Below are 15,257 nucleotides of genomic sequence, written 5' to 3'. Positions count from 1 at the left end.
GTAATACGGCCTCTAACAAGTGAAGAGAGTAATACGGCCTCCACCGGTTTAAATAATCCTCATAGGAAAAAATTACATTAGGGAAAAATAATTGTTTCGATGTCCCCTACAACCACCAGAGTTTGTCGGTTTAAACAGTTTTCGCCCTGTATATCACTCAACCACTCCTGAACTCTTGTCTTCCTAGTAGTAGGATCCCCAAAAGCCACAGTAAAATTTTCGAATGGGGTGCTGCACTTTATTTCATTTTTCGAGCAAAATTTTGTGCATGTTGTTTGATGCATCATTTTCGAAAGTAAAAATTCGCCCAGCACTCGAAAAGACGTATAACCTTTTCGTCTGTCAGCAATAAATATTCAAAACAGCAAAAAATGCATACACGAAGAACGTGTGTACCAACGAGGTGTATAGAATTGAAAATCGGATGTGTGAAGCAGACGAAATCGATCTCCCGTTACTTTTTGTTGACATACACGTCGTATTCTGCAGCTGCAGCAGTGCCTACTCTGAAGTGCGCTCCGGCTGCAGATAGCCTCCCCTCCACGGTCCCTCCCCTCTCCTCTTCACGCCCCTCCCCTCCTCGCCGCGGCCAGCTGTGGCAGGTTTCCCGGAAACCCCGGCAGCCGCTGACCACGTGGCCGGCGGCCTTCAGGGAAAGGCAGGCAGGCAGGCAGGCGGCTGATACAAGCAGGCGGCCACAGTGCCACACCGAGGCGCATGCGCCGCTCGCTCGCACTCGCTGCCTTTTCCTGCTGACGCTCTCTGATAAAATACCGGCGGGCTCGCTGCCCTTCCCAGGGCCGAGTTTAAAGGGCCTTCACCTGCTACCGCAGGCACGCGACGGCCTGTGCGTTTGTCCGGCAGTTCGGCGCCCGCTGTTTGCGTTTGGTTCAAATTGTTCAAATGACTCTGCATCTACATCTACATTTATACTCCGCAAGCCACCCAACGGTGTGTGGCGCAGGGCACTTTACGTGCCACTGTCATTACCTCCCCCTTCTGTTCCAGTCGCGTACAGTTAGCGGGAAGAACGACTGTCTGAAAGCCTCCGTGCGCGCTCGAATCTCTCTAATTTTACATTCGTGATCTCCTCGGGAGGTAGAAGTAGGGGGAAGCAATATATTCGATACCTCATCCAGAAACGCACCCTCTCGAAGCCTGGACAGCAAGCTACACCGCGATGCAGAGCGCCTCTCTTGCAGTGTGTGCCACTTGAGTTTGCTAAACATCTCCGTGACGCTATCACGCTTACCAAATAACCCTGTGACGAAACGCGCCGCTCTTCTTTGGATCTCCTCTATCTCCTCCGTCAACCCGATCTGGTACGGGTCCCACACTGATGAGCAATACTCAAGTACAGGTCGAACGAGTGTTTTGTAAGCCACCTCTGAGCACTATGGGACTCAACTGCTGAGGTCATCAGTCCCCTAGAACTTAGAACTACTTAAAACTAACTAACCTAAGGACATCACACACATCCATGCCCGAGGCAGGATTCGAACCTGCGACCGTAGAGGTCGCGCGGTTCCAGACTGTAGCGCCTAGAACCGCTCGGCCACACCGGCCGGCTTTTGCGTTTGGTGTATATTTATTACACCACATGCTGCCGCGAATGAAATTTAGCTAAGGCACAGATTTTTCCTTTAGAATTAGGTGGAGGTACCATCTGTGTCCTATGGGGAGAAATAGGAGTTTAAGTAGCACGTTCACATCTGACCTCACGAGCGAGAGAATGGAATTTTCATAACAAACCTCATATCTCCGAAATCATTCGAGATACCCAAACGAGAACTGGACAAATGACGGCACATGACGAGGAATGTGTTTTGCTATACGTTTAATGTATGGAACGTGCTTCTCTATACGTCCACATACCGGCAGCTACAGTTTTTATTGTCGGCCGCGGTGGCCGAGCGGTTCTAGCCGCTACAGTCTGGAACCGCTTGACCGCTACGGTCGCAGGTTCGAATCCTGCCTCGGGCATGGATGTGTGTGATGTCCTTGGGTTAGTTAGGTTTACGTAGTTCTAAGTTCTAGGGGACTTATGACCTCAGCAGTTAAGTCCCATAGTGCTCAGAGCCATTTGAACTATTTTGAACAGTTTTTATTTCATTTTTCCAATCCAGTACTGTAATTTATTTAAGAGGCTTCGACAGCCATTGAAAAGAGAATTTGCTAGCGTGAAAATAAACGTGAAATTTCCTCTGTTATGTTACAGCAAACCGAAACAATGGTGTCTTCCGCAAGGTACTGACCTCTCCAGTCGCCTATTCCTTTATTTAATAAGACGGTTTAAAAAAAAAATTAAAAAAATTCTGCCCTAGTAGCTATTGTTAGGTGAGTTTGTACTATTTATACTTTGTTTCGGCAAAGGAAACAAAATTAAACATTTCGACAACAGAAATACAGCCATTGCTCTTAATTTATGATACTTCTTCAAACGAGAAATGGTTAGCAATTCAGACAAATAAATCGCTCAGTCTGTTGCAGTTTCAGGTGAATTCTGTAATCCATCTTTAATAATGAATACCAGTGACTGACTCTTACCAAAGAATTGTGTTCCTACACATCAGTTGTATTTGCCACGTGAAAAAGTACACCAAATTGTGTAACATCTTTCAATTCCTATCACTGTACAGTGTGCGCGAGTGAATCTTCTTATCAGTGTACTGACTTCGACGAATAGTTGTAAAGGATCTGCAAGTCGTCAGTGTATTCCAAGCTTCAGAGTAACGAAAGGATTTTATTGAATCACTTCTATTCCGAGTGGAAAATGCAGTATTGTTCCATTAGAAATAATACATTTGGTGCCTGTGAATCTGTGGATAAGTAGGTTACATAAACATGTAAGCCTTTACTTTATGAAATGCTTGAGACTACTCATTAAGATTAAAATAAATTGTACGTATACAGCGTGAGTCACCTAACATTAGCACTGGATATATTTCGTAAACCACATCAAATACTGACGAATGGATTCCACAGACCGAACGTGAGGAGAGGGCTAGTGTAATTGGTTAATACAAACCATAAAAAAATGCACGGAAGTATGTTTTTTAACACAAACCTACGTTTTTTTAAATGGAACCCCGTTAGTTTTGTTAGCACATCTGAACATATAAACGAATACGCCGTTTGTTGCATTGTAAAATGTTAATCACGTCCGGAGATATTGTAACCTAAAGTTGGCGCTTGAGTACCACTCCTCCGCTGTTCGATCGTGTGTATCGGATAGCACCGAATTACGTAGGGATCCAAAGGGAGCGGTGATGGACCTTAGGTACAGAAGAGACTGGAACAGCACATTACGTCCACATGCTAACACCTTTTTATTGGTCTTTTTCACTGACGCACATGTACATTACCATGAGGGGTGAGGTACACGTACACACGTGGTTTCCGTTTTCAATTACGGCGTGGAATAGAGTGTGTCGCGACATGTCAGGCCAATAGATGTTCAATGTGGTGGCCATCATTTGCTGCACACAATTGCAATCTCTGGCGTAATGAATGTCGTACACGCCGCAGTACATCTGGTGTAATGTCGCCGCAGGCTGCCACAATACGTTGTTTCATATCCTCTGGGGTTGTAGGCATATCACGGTACACATTCTCCTTTAACGTACCCCACACAAAGAAGTCCAGAGGTGTAAGATCAGGAGAACGGGCTGGCCAATTTATGCGTCCTCCACGTCCTATGAAACGCCCGTCGAACATCCTGTCAAGGGTCAGCCTAGTGTTAATTGCGGAATGTGCAGGTGCACCATCATGCTGATACCACATACGTCTACGCGTTTCCAGTGGGACATTTTCGAGCAACGTTGGCAGATCATTCTGTAGAAACGCGATGTATGTTGCAGCTGTTTGGGCCCCTGCAATGAAGTGAGGACCAATGAGGTGGTCGCCAATGATTCCGCACCATACATTTACAGTCCACGGTCGCTGTCGCTCTACCTGTCTGAGTTAGCGAGGATTGTCCACGGACCAGTAATGCATGTTCCGTAGATTCACTGCCCCGTGGTTTGTGAAACCCCCTTCATCGGTAAACAGGTAGAACTGCAACGCATTCTCTGTTAATGCCCATTGACAGAATTGCACTCGATGATTAAAGTCATCACCACGTAATTGCTGATGTAGCGACACATGAAATGGGTGAAAGCGGTGACGATGCAGTATGCGCATGACACTACTTTGACTCAGTCCACCGGCTCTCGCAATGTCCCGTGTACTCATGTGTGGGTTCATGGCAACAGCAGCTAACACACCAACTGCACACGCTTCTCCTGTGACGGGCCTGTTACGGACCCGTTTGCGTGCTACGACCATACCTGTTGCATACAGTTGGCGGTAGATGTTTTGCAATGTGCGGCACGTTGGATGCTCTCTGTCCGGGTACCGTTCTGCATACACCCTGCAGGCTTCAGCTGCATTTCGTCGACACTCGCCATAAATGAGTATCATCTCCGCCTTTTCAGAGTTCGAATACACCATGGTCACAGTTCCTACAACACTTCACTATCACAGACGTCTGGTAACACGGTGTACTACAGTTGGTCTGCGTGCGGAGACGAATACCTAGTAACAACAGCAGCAAGCGCTACATGCGTACACTGCGACAGCTAGACCAAACCACAGCAGTGCACTACAGCCACACTCGTAAACACGGTCGTCATCGTAAACATGTCCCTGCAGATGCTGCTCGCCGACGGTGGCCCGTGTTTGTTACAACACGCAACTGAACGTCGGAGGTTTCAAGCGACGACTTTAGGTTACAATATCTCCGGATGTAATCAACATTTTACAATGCAACAAACGGCACTGATTACGTATTTGTTTATATGTTCAGATGTGCTAACAAAACTAACGTGGTTCCATTTAAAAAACGTAGGTTTGTGTTAAAAAACATACTTCCGTGCATTTTTGTATGGTTTGTATTAAACAATTACACTAGCCCCTCTCCTCAAGTTCGGTCTGTGGAATCGGTTCGTCAGTATTTGATGTGGTTTACGAAATATATCCAGCAGTAACGTTAGATGACTCACCCTGTATACAGCTATCTTTAACACATTAAAAGACAATTAAGCTCAAAAAAACTTAGAAGAGCAGTTGAATGGAATGGAAAGCGTCTTGAAAAGAGGATATAAGATGAACATCAACAAAAGCAAAACGAGGATAATGGAATGTAGTCGAGTTAATTTGGATGATGCTGGGTGAATTAGATTAGGAAATGAGACACTTAAAGTAGTAAAGGGGTTTTGCTATTTGGGGAGCAAAATAACTGATGGTCGAAGTAGAGAGGATATAAAATGTAGACTGGCAAAGGCAAGGAAAGCGTTTCTGAAGAAGAGAAATTTGTTAACATCGAGTATAGATTTAAGTGTCAGGAAGTCATTTCTGAAAGTATTTGTATGGAGTGTAGCCATGTATGGAAGTGAAACATGGACGATAACTAGTTTGGACAAGAAGGGAATAGAAGCTTTCGAAATGTGGTACTACAGAAGAATGCTGAAGATAAAGTGGGTAGATCACGTAACTAATGAGGAGGTATTGAATAGGATTCGGGAGAAGAGAAGTTTGTGGCACAACTTGACTAGAAGAAGGGATCGGTTGGTAGGACATGTTTTGAGGCATCAAGGGATCACAAATTTAGCATTGGAGGGCAGCGTGGAGGGCAAAAATCGTAGAGGGAGACCAAGAGATGAATACACTAAGCAGATTCAGAAGGATGTAGGTTGCAGTAGGTACTGGGAGATGAAGCTTGCACAGGATAGAGTAGCATGGAGAGCTGCATCAAATCAGTCTCACGACTGAAGACGACAACAAGGTCAAAAAATTACGACTACACTCTGAATGGGGATAGGAACGAAAGTACGTTACACTGCTTGCTGGGAATAATTTTCATGTTTCTCAGATGAACAAGACGGGACAAAATGCTTTAATAAGTTTGTATTCCAGTTCTTTCCGATTAAAAATACAATGGGTTACAGTATTTATCAAAGCTGGAACACAGTTAGAGATTTCAATGTCTGAATCGTTAAACTCTCCTCATTTCAAAAGGCATCATGAGTTACGAGGAACAGCTACTTTTCTTTTTGTTGCCGGCCGGTGTGGCCGAGCGGTTCTAGGGGTTTCATTCTGGAACCGCGCGACCGCTACGGTCGCAGGTTCGAATCCTGCCTTGGGCATGGATATGTGTGATGTCCTTAGGTTAGTTAGGTTTAAGTAGTTCTAAGTTCTAGGGGACTGATGACCTCAGATATTATGTCCCATAGTGCTCAGAGCCATTTGAACCATTTCTTTTTTCTTTTGTTGACAGTTTTAATTTTATTTGTTTTGCCAAAACACTATAATTAGCACAAAGCCACCTTCCAGTAGGTATTGCAACAGACTCTTGAAACAGTATGTCTTGTTAAACAAGCAACAGGCGACCAGAGAGGCAACAGAGTACAGGGAACTTCAGTGTATCAGTTTGCAGTAATCTAAGAGAACAAATTTCACATTTATTTCCATACTAGCATATTTCTTTTCCACTAGGTACTGATGACTTTTTAAAAATTACAACGGTGGCCTGAAAAACGTTACATAAGTACTGCAACATAGATAAAAATGTTTTGTATATTAACCATATCGCAAAATACTATCTTCTTTTCATGTTATAATTTGCCAAAAACTCGTTTCGATATTTCGAACAGTGTAGGTCTCTATAAGAGCGTAGCGTTCCAAAGGATTGGAAAAGGGCACAGGTCATCCCCGTTTTCAGGAAGGGACGTCGAACAGATGTGCAGAACTATAGACCTATACCTCTAACATCGATCAGTTGTAGAATTTTGGAACACGTATTATGTTCGAGTATAATGGCTTTTCTGGAGACTAGAAATATACTCTGTAGGAATCAGCATGGGTTTCGAAAAAGACGGTCGTGTGAAACCGAGCTCGCGCTATTCCTCCACGAGACTCAGAGGGCCGTAGACACGGGTTCACAGGTAGATGCCGTGTTTCTTGACTTCCGCAAGGCGTTCGATACAGCTCCCCACAGTCGTTTAATGAACAAAGTAAGAGCATATGGACTATCAGACCAATTTTGTGATTGGATTGAAGAGTTCCTAGATAACAGGACGCAGCATGTCATTCTCAATGGGGAGAAGTCTTCCGAAGTAAGAGTGATTTCAGGTGTGCCGCAGGGGAGTGTCGTAGGACCGTTGCTATTCACAATATACATAAATGACCTTGTGGATGACATCGGAAGTCCACTGAGGCTTTTTGCAGATGATGCTGTGGTGTATCGTGAGTTTATGACAATTGAGAATTGTACTGAAATGCAGGAGGATCTGCAGCGAATTGACGCATGGTGCAGGAAATGGCAGTTGAATCTCAATGTAGACAAGTGTAATGTGCTGCGATTACGTAGAAAGATCCGTTATCATTTAGCTACAAAATAGGTCAGCAACTGGAAGCAGTTAATTCCATAAATTATCTGGGAGTACGCATTAGGAGTGATTTAAAATGGAATGATCATATAATGTTGATCGTCGGTAAAGCAGATGCCAGACTGAGATTCATTGGAAGAATCGTAAGGAAATGCAGTCCGAAAACAAAGAAAGTAGGTTACAGTACGCTTGTTCGCCCACTGCTTGAATACTGCTCAGCAGTGTGGGATCCGTACCAGATAGGGTTGATAGAAGAGATAGAGAAGATCCAACGGAGAGCAGCGCGCTTCGTTACAGGATCATTTAGTAATCGCGAGAGCGTTACGGAGATGACAGATAAACTCCAGTGCAAGACTCTGCAGGAGAGGCGCTCAGTAGCTCGGTACGGGCTTTTGTTAAAGTTTCGAGAACATAGCTTCACCGAAGAGTCAAGCAGTATATTGGTCCCTCCTACGTGTATCTCGCGAAGAGACCGTGAGGATAAAATCAGAGAGATTAGAGCCCACACAGAGGCATACCGACAATCCTTTCCACGAGCAATACGAGACTGGAATAGAAGGGAGAACCCGTAGAGGTACTCAAGGTACCCTCCAGCACACACCGTCAGGTGGCTTGCGGAGTATGGATGTAGATGTAGATATGAAGTGTGATACAAATACTTCATTCCCACGTGCATTCAACTGGAAGTGAATGCTCTACACAGAATCCACTTTTTCGAGATTCAAGATGGATAGAGTCCTCCTCGCAAGTTGAAAGAAAAATATAGTATCTTGGCTACATTTCATTTGCGCGCGACATAATTATCGTGTATCATTAACCAAATGTAAATCAAAGCGACCTCAATTTTTTTTTTACAGACTTTTCGAATTTCGGGCGTTGTCTCCCTTAAATGCAAGTACCACAACAAGTGTGACCATTAGCGAGATAATAAGCACTTCATGATAAAGCTGACGTATAAAGCTAAACACACTAAAAATCAATTTTTTGTAATGAATAGTTTGTGTAAAATCGTGTGAAAAAGGTTACAGAGCTGACAGAGTGTGTGTGCCACTCGTAACTCCTGACGGGGCTGCTGCACCTCGACTGGCGGGCAAACCGGCACTCCCCGTGTTCAGCCATAGGGGTGTACAGCCAGCTGTGCTGGACGGTGCAGGGAGCCAGTGTGCAGGCTGCCGGCCGTCTTCCTGTTCTCACACTTACAGTACAGGGCAGGCTGCATCCTCAGAGCCCAGTTGTGGGTCTGGAGAAGGCAGCGGTGCTCGAGGGGGTAATGACATATCCCACCCCACCCAAACAACACATTTGTATTTTTACATCCCGGCGCACCAATTTCAAATTTGTTAGACGACTTTTGAAGGGTTATGATACGCCTTGCTAAACTGGCACCACAGGACAAGTAGTAGGAATTGTGGAAGGGGCCAGAATGAGCGGCTCTCAGTTACACTCCAAACATAACACTCTATTTAGTTGTCCAAACATTACAGCGCAACCTCTAAGCTTGACTGTCAACTGAAAACGTCTTTAATTCTATACCGGCTGAAGGCCCGTGAATTAAATACGACTGCAATAATTTTTTTCTTTTTGTTCTTACAAGGGAACCTTCCCATCGCACATAGGCCATGAAAAACTGAACACAGATCAATCGAGAAAACAGGAAGAAGTTGTGTGGAACTATGAAAAATATAAGCAAATTATACAAACTGAGTAGTCCATGCGCAAGATAGGCAACATCAAGGATAGGGTGAGCTCAGGAGCGCCGTGGTCCCGTGGTTAGCGTGAGCAGCTGCGGAACGAGAGGTCCTTGGCTCAAGTCTTCCCTGCAGTGAAACGTTTGTTTTCTTTGTTTTCGCAAAGCTACGATCTGTCCGTTCGTTCACTGACGTCTCTGTTCACTGTAATAAGTGTAGTGTCTGTGTTTTGCAACCGCGCCGCAAAACCGTGCGATTAGTAGACGAAAGGACGTGCCTCTCCAATGGGAACCGAAAACATTTGATCGCAAGGTCATAGGTCACCCGATTCCTCCACAGGAAAACACGTCTCATATATATTCTATACGACACTGGTGACGGCATGTGCGTCACATGACAGGGATATGTTGTCGACCTACCTAACTTTTACACTTGGCGAATGGGTAAAAAGATTCTTCTACCTTGCCCGATTTAGGTTTTCTTGTGGATGTGATAATCACTCCCAATAAAGAGATGAAAACATAAGAGTTTGGCACATAGACTGCAACAAATGAATGCAACGGTTTCACAGTCGCACAGTTTTCCATGTGCTCTGTCAAAACATGTTTTTAACGTTTTCAAATTTTTCCGTGTGTAGAACGTCAAATCCTACATATGTCCAAGCAAATCTGAACATGTCCTGGAATTTTGGAGAGTGAAGTTGATTAAGTGTGAGTGCCTGAACTTTGATAATTGTCTGAAAATAAAAAATTAAACTTTTCACTCGAGGGAAGACTTGAACCAAGGACCTCTCGTTCCGTAGCTGCTCACGCTAACAACGGGACCACGGAGCCCCTGAGCCCACATTACCCTTGATGTTGCGTATCTTGCACATGGACTACTCAGTTTGTATATTTTGCTTATTTTTTTCATAGTTCCACACAGCTTCTTCCTGTTTTCTCGATTGATCTGTGTTCAGTTTTTCAAGGCCTGTCCACTGTGCCAACTTATAACTAAATCTGAGGGGGGTGCGATGGGGACGTTCCCTTGTTAGAGGCAGAAGGCTCTAGGCTTTAACCTAAAATAGTATTTAAGCCCAAGCGATGTAAGACTTGACTAGTCAGATAGATTAAGTTTTTAAAAGCGGCTGAAGGGCCGTAAATTTAAAACAACGTAACGACAATAAATTTTCAACAGGCAGAAGGCTCAAGCTCTATGACCAACAACAAACCTTACTTCAAAACGGCTGAAGGCCTTTGTTAAAAAACTGCAGACAATTTTCCAAGGCAGAAGGGCCAAAGCTTTTAAGCTTAAATAGTATTTAAGCCCAAGTGATGTGAGACTTGATAAGTAAGAATGCAAAATTAAATCAGCGGAAGGCCCATCATTTTAAGAACGACACAACAACAATAAATTTTCATCAGGCAGAAAACCCACAGCTTTATCTTCCAAAAGGTAATACTTGATAAGTAAGAACCTTAAAACTTAAAGCAGCTGAAGGCCGATGCCTTCAAAAATAATACAGTACAATAACTTTTTAACAGGCAGAAAGCCTTTGATTTTAGAAACACAATTACATATAAATTCAAACCATCGGCTATGAGCCATTAAAAACACACAATTAAACGCCAATAAGAAAGGCAGCATAGGCAACGGCGCTAAGAAGTTTCCAGGGGGCTCGGTCTGCCCTTGAAATCTTAACGTTCGCTTAGGTGAGACAAGAAGTCGGCCTAACCGTACTCGATCCGCCAGCAACACAGCCAAGAGACAGTCCAGGGACCCCACCGACAAGACGACTTGCAAACCACCGACCAGTACACGAGGATTCCAAAGCCAAAACATTACAGACATAGCTGCCCACAACCAAATATGCATTAAGCTGTCAAAAACTACACACCACGTTGGACAGCGACAACAGGTGAGGAAAGGACACTGCCTGAACTTAAGTCAGCGACCAGAGCAGGTAACCGGAACACTAACGGCCACAAGCACAGAAAATTCCGCAGGTGCACTTGAATTTCAAATCAACAAATGTGGTTAATTCCACCACACAGCGGCTAAATCTTCACCAACTCGCACACTCGCTGTTGCTCCCAGGAATACCACCAACAGCGAACCACCAGCCAACAGGACAACGTGGACAGAGGTGGCTTCGGTAATTAAATCAGCACCCATGTCCTGGGTCGGTGAGCCACAAACCTCGCAGCACTGGGAACAGTCCCCACACGCTCCGACACTGCGTAGAGACACCGCCAGCGGGCCCGGCCGACTGCGCCGCTTGGAGACTTGCTTGCTGATTCGCTCCAACTGACCAACTGGCTGCACACCGCCAAGCCGGCACTATAAGCACCAGACCAGAGATGGTATACGGTGCAAATATCGATACACACTGCTGCTGCCACACGTAGAAAGAAGAGGAACCATGATATAAATGCAAAACCACTGGAAACCAAAAGCAGAGTAATGGCCAAATTCTAAAGCAACGCAGAAGCCAGGGTCAGCACGGCTTAGATTACTAAGTATCATGGGAAGTTTGGACTCTGAAAATGAGAAGAAATTTCACAGAAAATTTCACAGTATGTTGAGTGGGACAAGACAGAAACGGACAGGTTCTTAACTAAGAAAAATGAGAATGACTTTACCAAATATAGGAGTAAACAAATGAAAGATACAGCTTCCCCACCATACGCCTAGTCTGCAGGCATGCGCTCTCATCAAACGTCACTTGCCCTCGCATTTTAAGGAGGAAAATGCGTACTTGTAGGATATCAGCTTCAGCAATCGATCCCATGCAGTAATTCGGGCCATAATTCTGATAGTAAGCAGTTACTACCTACTGAAACTACAGCTTTCAAACATGCACATGGTCTGGCTGTTTGTCTCTCGCTCCACCCCACTGCAGCCAGCTGACGGCCAAGTGCGGAATAGTGTTCAGTTAGTTACTCGTTCTATACATCAAATTCACGATAAACATTGTGCTAAGGAATGTGTCAACACAACAAAAATAAAGCGCTTACAAAGAACAAAATAATAAACAAACAAGATTTATATGGCTGCATGTTGGCCATTTACGGATTTCTCTTTTTATTTAAAAAAAAGTGCCTGTCTGTATTCAAAAATTCTTCTGTGCCATAGATGGAGATGTCAAACAGAAATTTCTTTAATATACATTTGAAAACATTTTTGCTACCTGTCAGACATTTTAACTGCGTCATCTACATCTACAGTGATGCTTCGCTGTCCGCCTCACGACCTGTGGCCGAGGGTACTCCGTGCCACTACCAGTCACTTCCCTTATTGTTGCACTTGCAAACAGAACGAGGAAAGAACTATTTGCTATACATGCCTCCGTACGTGCCCTAATTTCTCGCATCTTATCTTTGTCGTCACTACGTGCGATGTATGTTGGAGATAACAGAATCGTTTTGCAGTCAGCTTCAAATGTCGGTTCTCTAAATTTTCTCCACAGTGTTCCTCGAAAAGAACGTTGCCTTCCCTCCAAGGACTCCCATTTCAGTTCCTGAAGCATCTCCGTAACACTTGCAAACTGTTCAAACCTGTCGGTAACAAATCTAGTAGCCCACCTCTGAGTCGCTTCGATGTCTTCCTTTGATCAGACCTGGTATGGATCCCAAACACGCGAGCAGTACTCAAGAATAGGTCGCACTAGCATCGTATGTATGTTTAAACATGAGCCCCCACTTTCATAAAATTCTCCTAATAAACAATTCACCTTTCCAACCACAATTCTCCATGATCGTTCCATTTCATAAGGCTTTGCAACGTTAAGCCCACATATTTAAACGACATGACTGTCAAGCAGGACACAACTAATGCTGTATTCGAAAGTTACGCGTTTGTTTTTCCTTCTCGCCCGCCATTAACTTACATTTCTCGACATTTACAGCTACCTGCTATTCATCATACCAAATAGAAATTTTGTATAAGTCATCTTGTATCCTCCTACGATCACTCAACTTCTACTCCTTCAGACACACCCCAGCATCATCAGCGAACAAGCACAGGCTGCTCTCCACCCTGCACCACATATACAGGGTGTTACAAAAAGGTACGGCCAAACTTTCAGGAAACATTCCTCACACACAAATAAAGAAAATATGTTATGTGGACATGTGTCCGGAAAAGCTTAATTTCCATGTTAGAGCTCATTTTAGTTTCGTCAGTATGTACTGTACTTTCTCCATTCACCGCCAGTTGGCCCAATTGAAGGAAGGTAATGTTGACTTCGGTGCTTGTGTTGACATACGACTCATTGCTCTACAGTACTAGCATCAAGCACATCAGTACGTACCATCAACAGGTTAGTGTTCATCACGAACGTGGTTTTGCAGTCAGTGCAATGTTTACAAATGCGGAGTTGGCAGATGCCCATTTGATGTATGAATTAGCACGGGGCAATAGCCGTGGTGTGGTACGTTTGTATCGACACGGATTTCCAGAACGAAGGTGTCCCGACAGGAAGACGTTCGAAGCAATTGATCGGCGTCTTAGGGAGCACGGAACATTCCAGCCTATGACTCGCGACCGGGGAAGACCTAGAACGACGAGGACACCTGCAATGGACGAGGCAATTCTTCGTGCAGTCGACGATAACCCAAATGTCAGCGTCAGAGAAGTTGCTGCTGTACAAGGTTACGTTGACCACGTCACTGTATGGAGAGTGCTACGGGAGAACCAGTTGTTTCCGTACCGTGTACAGCGTGTGCAGGCACTATCAGCAGCTGATTGGCCTCCACGGGTACACTTCTGCCTATGGCTCATCCAACAATGTGTCAATCCTCATTTCAGTGCAAAGGTTCTCTTTACGGATGAGGCTTCATTCCAACGTGATCAAATTGTAAATTTTCACAATCAACACGTGTGGGCTGACGAGAGCCCGCACGCAATTGCGCAATCACGTCATCAACACAGATTTCCTGTGGACGTTTGGGCAGGCATTGTTGGTGATGTCTCGATTGGGCCCCATGTTCTTCCACCTACGCTCAATGGAGCACGTTATCATGATTTCGTACGGGGTACTCTACCTGTGCTGCTAGAACATGTACCTTTACAAGTACGACACAACGTGTGGTTCATGCACGATGGAGCTCCTGCACATTTCAGTCGAAGTATTCGTACGCTTCTCAACAACAGATTCGGTGACCGATGGATTGGTAGAGACGGACCAATTCCGTGGCCTCCACGCTCTCCTGACCTCAACTCTCTTGACTTTCATTTATGGGGGCATTTGAAAGCTCTTGTCTACGCAACGCCGGTACCAAATGTAGAGACTCTTCGTGCTCGTATTGTGGACGGCTGTGATACAATACGCCATTCTCCAGCGCTGCATCAGCGCATCAGGGATTCCATGCGACGGAGGGTGGATGCATGTATCCTCGCTAACGGAGGACATTTTGAACATTTCCTGTAACAAAGTGTTTGAAGTCACGCTGGTACGTTCTGTTGCTGTGTGTTTCCATTCCATGATTAATGTGATTTGAAGGGAAGTAATAAAATCAACTCTAACATGGAAAGTAAGCGTTTCCGGACACATGTCCACGTAACGTATTTTCTTTCTTTGTGTGTGAGGAATGTTTCCTGAAAGTTTGGCCGTACCTTTTTGTAACACCATATATATATATATATATATATATAGAGAGAGAGAGAGAGAGAGAGAGAGAGAGAGAGAGAGAGAGATGGGGGGGGCTGACAGCGCTCCCATCACACTTCCTGGGGCACTCCTGACGGTACCCTTGTCTCTGAAGAAACCTACTGGATTTTTTAATTTAAGAAGTCTTCGAGCCACTCACATATCTGTGAACCTATTCCATATGCTCGTACCTTATTCAACAGCCTGCAGTGGGGCACCGTGCCAAACACTTTCCGGAATTACGGGAATATGGAATCTTCCTGTTGCCCCTCGTCCATAGTTCGCAGTATATCATGTCAGAAAATGGCAAGCTGAGTTTGGCACGACCGATGCTTTCTAAAACCGCGCTGATTCGTGGACATGAGCTTCTCGGTCTCAAGAAAATTTACTATATTCGTACTGAGAATATGTTCAAGATTTCTGCAGCAAACAGAAGTTAGGGATATTTGTCTGTAATTTTGCAATTCCGTTCTCTTGCCCTTCTTGTACGAAGGCGTCACCTGTGCTTTTTTT

Source organism: Schistocerca cancellata, chromosome 9 (assembly GCF_023864275.1).
Source record: "Schistocerca cancellata isolate TAMUIC-IGC-003103 chromosome 9, iqSchCanc2.1, whole genome shotgun sequence".
NCBI classification, from domain to species: domain Eukaryota; kingdom Metazoa; phylum Arthropoda; class Insecta; order Orthoptera; family Acrididae; genus Schistocerca; species Schistocerca cancellata.
The sequence above is the reverse complement of the archived record's forward strand: the minus strand, read 5'-3'. Positions refer to the sequence as shown.